Raw genomic sequence first — 8,280 nt, forward strand, 5'->3', positions numbered from 1 at the left:
TTGAAAGACCCTCTTAAAGGAGACCGGCAACCCATCACAATTAAAGGGACAGTTCCACTCTTTATACAGCGATGATGGTGATACAAATGTAAAAGATGTAACTGACAATTTCAAGTTTGTAAATGTAACTAATCATGATAAGTCGGGCAATTGCGGTCAGAACCAATGTATTGTGAGAGTAAACGAAGTGATGACGTGCGATGCTGGGATTTACAAGCATGCCGACAAAACCAAGGGCAACCTCCCGTCAGCACCCAGGTCCAGTGATCATGTAGCCTGCCCCTCCGGGACCAATGTGATACCCCAGGGAGTGTGGCCACACACAGAGGGAGCATACCAGCTGCAGGGCCAGTCATCAGCGGATGGCAAAGGCACCACGACCGGTACCCTGCACCCGATCGGCTCTAACTCTCTGGCCACCAGGGCCAGTACTGGGAGCGAGCGGATATCAATCTCCTGCCCTCGCAACGGGACCTGGGATGACCAGGCTCCCACTATCGCTGAAGAGCAGCAGGGAGACACCGCAGCCCTCAAAGGAGGAGAAGGAGTCCACACACTCCTGTGGCTCTGCCCATCACTAGGCAACGGCAAAGGCTCTGAGACTCAGCCAGGTGAGCGATCTGAGCCCACCCAGCTGGCAGGGGACACAGCTCCGTCATCAGACAATCTGGACGCAGTCTGGTTACTCTGGAACTAGTGTCCTCACCCACCTGCACCTACACAACCCAGGGGCAAGTCTGTGATACCACGTATGTACCTTACCTGTAAAATGTACTTGTTCCACTTCTGCAGAACCCAAACAGTGATGTAACTAATCCGATGTTTTTTTGTTCTTTCTGTCTGTACAGGTCTGCACATGCAGGTGTTGAGCCACACACAGGGTCTATGTATGGGGGGGGGAATGGATGTATGTAGCCATGGACACACATGGATCACACCCAGAACCCACTCAACCCCCACTGCAACCTCCAACCATCCACTGCTGAACATGTCCCAATGTCGTGGCAATAAGGACTTGGGGGTCCACAGGGAGAGAACCAAGCCAAAGCATTGACAAGGTGCAAGGGCTTTGGGCACTCAAGTCTCGTGCCAGAGCAAACAATGCAAAGGCAAGTGGCACAAGACTAAGTGGAGAGTGATGTTGTGTCTGTATAATATAAGTATACTCCCTGTACACTCAATGTACAGTTACATAAGACTACTGGATGTACCTTCACACTGTATACACTATGCCTGTACCACCAGAGAGTGCAACTGGTGGATACCTCGGGATCACCGGTACACGACAGGTAACCAGGTATAAAACGGAGCTCACCATCCTGTACCCTCACTCAGGAGCTGCAATAAATGGACTAAGGTCACCACAGTTCAAGTACAATACCTTGCCTCATGGAGTCATTACTTGAGTGCTTACAGACACAATAGAAAGAGATTGAACATTAAATGGTAGGACATTGAGAATTGTAGAGGAACAAAGCGACCTGGGAGTGCATGTCCACAGATCCCTTAAGGTAGCAGGCAAGGTGGATTAGCTGGTTAAGAAGACATACAGAATGCTGGCCTTTTTTAGCCGAGGCCTAGAATAAGAGAACAGGTGGATTATGCTTGAATATAAAACACTGGTTAGGCCACAGCTGGAGTACTGCGTGCAGTTCTCGTCACCACATTACAGGAAGAAGACTGTGATTGCACTGGAGAGTTACAGATGAGATTTCGAGGATGTTATCGGGAGTGGAGAATCTTAGCTATGAGGACAGATTGGATAGGCTGGGGTTGTTTTTCTTGGAACAAAGTGGGCTGAGGGGAGGTATCATTGAAGTGTATACAATTATGAGGGGCCTTGATATAGTGGACAGAATGGGCCCATTTCCCTTAGCAGAGGGGTCAACAACCATGGGGCATAAATTTTAAGTCATTGGTAGAAAGTGTAGGGGGGATTTCAGGGGAAATTTCTTCACGCAGAGGGTTGTGTGGGTCTGGAACTCACTGCCTGAAAGGGTGGGAGAGGCAGAAACTCTCACCACATTTAAAAAGTGCTTTGGATGTGCACCTGCAGGGTTATGGACCGAGAGCTGGAAAGTGGGATTAGGCTGGAGAGCCTGTTATTGGCCGGCACGGTCACGATTGGCCGAAATGGCCTCCTTCCGTGCTGTAAACTTCTGATTATATCATTCGATGAAAAATAATCACCAAACGTGGGCTCGCACCTCTGACCCTGAGATTTAGAATCTCATGATCGACTGACTGATTTAGCTGGGCTTCTGCAAAATGCACCTTTTTGTCGTTGATTACAGCTCTGCCCCAGATGTTTAAACTTGCTGTCGAGGAACTGCCAGGATCTTCTTGAATGGTGGACCAGGCTCGAGCGGCCGAATGGCCTTCTCTGGCCCCTAATCCTTACATGCTTATGATCTTATGACATTTCACAGGAGAACAAACTCGCCCCTGAGCATGCATGAGGAGAAAGCTCCAGAAAATAATCCCGCCTGGTGAGCTTTCACATGTGAGGCGAACGTGTTATCCGCTACACTGCGGAAACATCTCCACTTTCAGCACCAGGTCAGACGGAAGTGTAAAGCGAGCAGGTGGACTGCAAAATCCCACTTTTTAGGCGTTGGTCGTGGTGTGAAACAATGAGTTTCACTTAATGATTAAAAACAGGAAGTGTCAGAAGTGTGATGTGAACCCACACCTCCAGAGAAGACTGCAACCTGAACACAGCACCTGAGACCGCTCGGCCATCCTGACTATTTAATGCTGTATGTGGCCAACTGCAGGTTTATTTTGAACTTTGTGTCCTGTCACATGAAATAAATGAGGGCAGCAGGTGTATCTCTGCCTGACATCGGGGAAACAGTGAGACAGACCTTGGAGCAAGGGTCTGGTTATTGCCAAACAGCAAAGAAAATATTAATTCCCGAATTACCCTAAAGAACAGTGACCTCGACGTGATCTGGGGTCAGACACGCTACCGTTGCACCACGAGGTCGATACAGTACATCGGAAATGTTTGACGATATGAAGGTTTCACAATCCAAGGGGCTTTAAAATCCCCGCCCATTCCCACCGGGTGTCAGAAGCAACGCTCACCTGCCAGTCACCGTATGTGTTTTTGTTCAACTTTTGTGTTGCTTTCACGGGATTGCATCATTAATTAACCCGTCACCTTCTTTTGCACAATGAAAGAAATGCTAACTGAGGCAGAGTCGATACTTCAACCATTTTTTTCTGTGCTTTGCATAGAAACATAGAAACATAAAAACAAAGAAAACAGGTGCAGGATTAGGCCATTCGGCCCTTCGAGCCTGCACCACCATTCAATATGATCATGACTGATCATTCACCTCAGTACTCCTTTCCTGCTTTCTCTCCATACCCTTGATACCTTTAGCCGTAATGGTCACATTTAACTCCCTTTTGAATATATCTAACGAATTGGCCTCAACAACTTTCTGTGTTAGAAAATTCCACAGGTTCAGAATTCTCTGAGTAAAGAAGTTTCTCCTCATCTCGGTCCTAAATGGCTTACCCCTTGTCCTTAGACTGTGACCCCTGGTTCTGGACTTCCCCAACATCGGGAACATACTTCCTGCCTCTAACCTGTCCTATCCCATCAGACCTGTATATGTTTCTCTGCGATCCCTTCTCATTCTTCTAAATTCCAGTGAAGAAAAGTCTAGTTGATCCAGTCTTTCTTTACATGTCAGTCCTGCCCTCCCGGGAATCAGTCTGGTGAACCTTCGCTGCACTCCCTCAATAGCAACAATGTCCTTTCTCAGATTAGGAGACCAAAGCTGTACACAATATTCCAGGTGAGGCCTCACCAAGGCCTGCGTCCGCGCACATACAAAGTCTGAATTACAGGACATAGTCGACGTATTTACTGAGGCGTATGAAAGCATGGGCCTTACGCTAAACATCCGTAAGACAAAGGTCCTCCACCAGCCTGTCCTCACCGCGCAGCACTACCCCCCAGTCATCAAGATCCACGGCGCGGCCCTGGACACCATGGACCACTTCCCATATCTCGGGAGCCTCCTATCAACAAGAGCAGGCATCGACGACGAGATTCAACACGGCCTCCATGCGCAAGTTCAGCCTTCGGCCACCTGAGGAAAAGAGTGTTTGAAGACCAGGCCCTCAAAACTGCCACCAGGCTCATGGTCTACAGGGCTGTAGTAATACTTGCCCTCCTGTAAGGTTCAGAGACATGGACCATGTACAGTCGACACCTCAGGTTGCTGAAGAAATATCACCAACGATGTCTCCGCAAGATCCTACAAATCCTCTCGGAGGCCAGATGCACCAAAATCAACAGCCTTATTCAGGCTAACATCCCCAGCTTTGAAGCACTGACCACACTCGATCAGCTCCGCTGGGCAGGCCACATAGTCCGCATGCCAGACATGAGACTCCCAAAGCAAGTGCTCTACTCGGAACTCCTTCATGGCAAACGAGCCAAAGTGGGCAGCAGAAACTCTACAAGGACACACTCAAAGCCTCCCTGATAAAGTGCAACATCCCCACTGACACCCAGGAGTCCCTGACCCAAGACCACCCTAAGTGGATAAAGTGCATCCGAGAGGGCGCTGAGCACCTCGAGTCTCAACGCCGAGTGCATGCAGAAATCAAGTGTAGACAGCAGAACCTGTCCCACCCATCCCTTCCCTCAACGACCATCTGTCCCACCTGTGATAGGGTCTGTGGCTCTAGTATTGGACTGTTCAGCCACCAAAGAACTCAATTTAGGAGTGGAAGCAAGTCTTCCTCGATTCTGAGGGACTGCCAATGTAGATTCCAAAATTCATGAAAACCCCCCAGTGTTTGGACTCACTGAAAAGGAAATTCGATTTAGGCCTATTAAACATAAAGTTTGGGATTCTAAAAAGCATATGGAGGAAATCTACAATTCGTAACCAAGTTTGGGATTTTAAAAGGCATGTTTGGGCCTGTGGAGAAAAGCTGCAGTGACAGAGGGGTGGGATTTCGAGTTTGGATATTGTAGCTAATCAGTTTGTTTGGGGGAGCTCTTCAACCATAGTCAGGCTCCCAGAAAACATTAGCATTTAAACAATCGACCACGGAAGAAACATTATCCACCCTACCCACAGGACCCAAATGTCACATCCATATTCCAACACCTTTTCAACATGTATAGAAATATCTGGCTCAGCTCAGACTTCCCGAAGCCAAAACAGTGCTATTACAATGGACAAGAGTTCATCAGTTCATAAATAAGGAGTATCACCATCCCAAAGTCTATCAACACCAGATTAAAACATTTAATCAAGTCTCAGTTAGCTAGTCCGCCAAAACTTATACAAAGAAGACCACTTCAATCAATGGGCAGCAAAACTTAAACAAAAGAAACGTTAGATTTGGCACGAAGATTAAGCAGCCTCTCAGAGTATAACTGGGGGCCTATCGTACCAAGAGCAACCTATTTTTCTGACCATTACTTTGGAACAACAAGATCAAGATCGAGAGCACACGGCGAGATAACACAGGAAGAGACATCACGACATCAGAGAAAATAACTTCAAAAAACCAATCAGTGGAACATCAATACCAACTGACTTGGTAACAGGCATCAACCGGACCACCGCGACCGACGGACCCAACCAGGAAAATCAACCACGAGAAAACCGGGGTCCACGCAAGTGTTCCACTCTACAATTTGTGCCTCGACTGTCCAGCTGGTAAAAATTACCGAAACAACTTAAAACCCGATTGATGACAAAGGATACCGGCTTCGGGACAATCAGAATACTTCGTCACAGACAAGGCACCGGAAGGCTGGAAGGTAGATCACACCGGTTGTGGGAGAGCTGGTTGGCGGTGACATGGAAGTGTCTGCAGTGTGCAGGACCAGACTGCTTCCACACATCCACAATGAATGTCCCACCCTTTATTTGGGAAAAGTACAACTGAGAGTGGACAAGTTCCATCCCGGTCAGAGCAATCTGAAGCTTTAACTGACTGACACCCTGGTTTGGGATTGTAATGTCTGTAAGCATGTAATGCTTGGAGCTCCACACTGTGGATGTGGACGTATTGTGTACTGCAACTGTACAGTTAATCATCAAACAGACCAGGCTCTTTCCGGAGAGTTCCGAGAGAGCAGCCTGCATGTTATGAAGCTGTGTGTGCTGTGCTCTGTGAAGATATCACAGGGATGTCTCGCAATATGTGCATCTATCAGTCTCTGTGGTGCAATGGATTAGTGCGTTCAGCTATTAACTGCAAGGTTGGTGGATCGTAGACCATTCAGGAACAAAGCCTTTAATTGTTTTTTCCCTGAGGATTCTGTGCCGTGCAGTTCCAGGTTGTCATTGTGCGTTTTGGCTGCACGAATATATTCTGCAACCATTGCCAGCTGTGCTGTTATCAAGTTATACCAACTGTTACTTGCATTTTCGCGTGGTTGTTCGTTGTCTCGTCGCCAATTGATACGCTCATAATAAAGAATGAAACTGAGTACTGTGAACAATGAGTAAGTGTGACATTAGCTCCTTTAATAAGACTCCAGAGTGCTTATATACCATGCTCCCAATGGATGCTGGAATCCCTTGGGACTCCAACAGGTCGGCCCTCTGGTGGTGGTGCGATACAGGTGGCCAAGGGTTAAATACATAACACAAGGTGTGTATGGAAATCAACCATCAAAAGCCCTGTCATTAACCACAGGGGTTTCCGGCAATTTTCTGATCGCAAAGCGCTTTCAGTCCTTGTCCTTAAAATTGCAGATGTGGAAATTGGGGAGTTTAATTACTTTGAAAGGAGAATATTGTTGTTTGGTGCAGTTCCGGTCAGAGAATTGTTTGTGAATGGAACTTTTTGCAGAGAGAGGGATTGAGCATTTCAGCTTGTTGCTGAACACTTCTCTCTGGGCACTGAGTTAAGCAGCAGTTTCCGTAGTGTAGCGGTTATCTTGTTTGCCTCACACGCGAAAGGTCTCTGTTGCGAGCCTGGGCGGAAACATTATTTGTGAAGCAAAAGCTTGTCTGCAATAAAATTGAACAAAAGCAGTCCAGGGTACATTGTCGCATGAGCAATGAACATTTTGAAACTAATCTACTCAAATACAGAGTGTGTAATATCAGATTGGGGATAAAACTTCATCAAGGGCAAAAGTTTCACTAATTATTAAAGTTCAGTTGTTGAAATTTCGATTGTCCCTGTTTGCATTTCTTTCATTCTGTGAAACACCTCTATCGGTTTCTTCCATCAGATCTAAGTTGCATTTGAAACCCACAAACAGCTCATTAATTATTCGCTCTTCCCCAGTTCCAGAGCTCAGAGGGTTATTGTCCATCCCTGGGATGTAAGCTACCTCAGACCCGGGCCAAAGCTCCCCGTGCACCGAGCACAGGCTCAGGAAAACCCCGGGGGAGAGGATATCCCGGTCACTGGGCCTTCCAGCAACACTGAACAGGCGCCCGGTCTGAAACTTTCCTGAGTAATAACTTGTAACTGAAGCATCAACAGTCAGGATGGCCGAGCGGTCTAAGGTACTGCGTTCAGGTCGCAGTCTCCTCTGGAAGCGTGGGTTCAAATCCCACTCCTGACATTCAGTGTTTTTAATTGCAAACTCATTTGTTTTGACACCACTCTGAAGTGCTTTGGGACATCCATCTGACATAATAAAATTACTCCACTTCAATTACAAACGGTGATATCAAAGTTACTTCCCAAACCGGGAAACGATCCCGGGTGGCTGTAGCGAAAGGAATGATTTTGTGAAGCATTGAAAGGTGCCCTGTAAATATCCCGCACTGCTAATTTAACTCACGGTTATAATTTGTTTTAGTGCAAAAGAAGGCAGGCTCGAAGGGCCAAATGGCCGACTCCTGCTCCTGGTTCTTGTGTTCTTATGCAGAGCACAGAACAGATGATTAAATTATCAGCTCTCCCTCAGTTAGCATTTCTTTCATTGTGCAAAAGAAGAAAATGGGTTCATTAATGATGTTTTCCTGTGAAAGCAACATAAATTTTAAGGAACTGTAATCGACGAAGATGGGGCTCAAACCCACGATCCTGAGATTAAGAGTCTCATGCTCTACCGACTGAGCTAGCCAGGCTTCGCAACATCTACCCTGTCAATCCCCTTCAGAATATTGTCCGTTTCAACGAGATCACCTCCGATTCTTCGAAACCCCAGAGAGAATTGGCATATTCTACACAATCTCTCATCATAGGACAGCCCTCTCATCCCAGGAATCAATCTGTTGAACCTCTGTTGCACCACCTCCAAGGCAAGTGTGTCCTTCCTCAGATAAG

General features: G+C 47.0%; 2 non-coding genes across 2 annotated transcripts; one reads left to right on the top strand and one right to left on the bottom strand.

Annotated features, from left to right (window-relative positions):
• The first annotated feature begins 7,487 nt into the window (after positions 1-7,487).
• trnal-cag (transfer RNA leucine (anticodon CAG)) lies at positions 7,488-7,570 on the top strand. The gene has a single exon. It is a non-coding gene; the product is annotated as a tRNA-Leu (tRNA).
• Positions 7,571-8,008: 438 nt separating this feature from the next.
• trnak-cuu (transfer RNA lysine (anticodon CUU)) lies at positions 8,009-8,077 on the bottom strand. Its single transcript has one exon. It is a non-coding gene; the product is annotated as a tRNA-Lys (tRNA).
• Positions 8,078-8,280: the final 203 nt, after the last annotated feature.

This window comes from Pristiophorus japonicus, unplaced genomic scaffold (genome assembly GCF_044704955.1).
Source record: "Pristiophorus japonicus isolate sPriJap1 unplaced genomic scaffold, sPriJap1.hap1 HAP1_SCAFFOLD_1097, whole genome shotgun sequence".
Classification (NCBI taxonomy): domain Eukaryota; kingdom Metazoa; phylum Chordata; class Chondrichthyes; family Pristiophoridae; genus Pristiophorus; species Pristiophorus japonicus.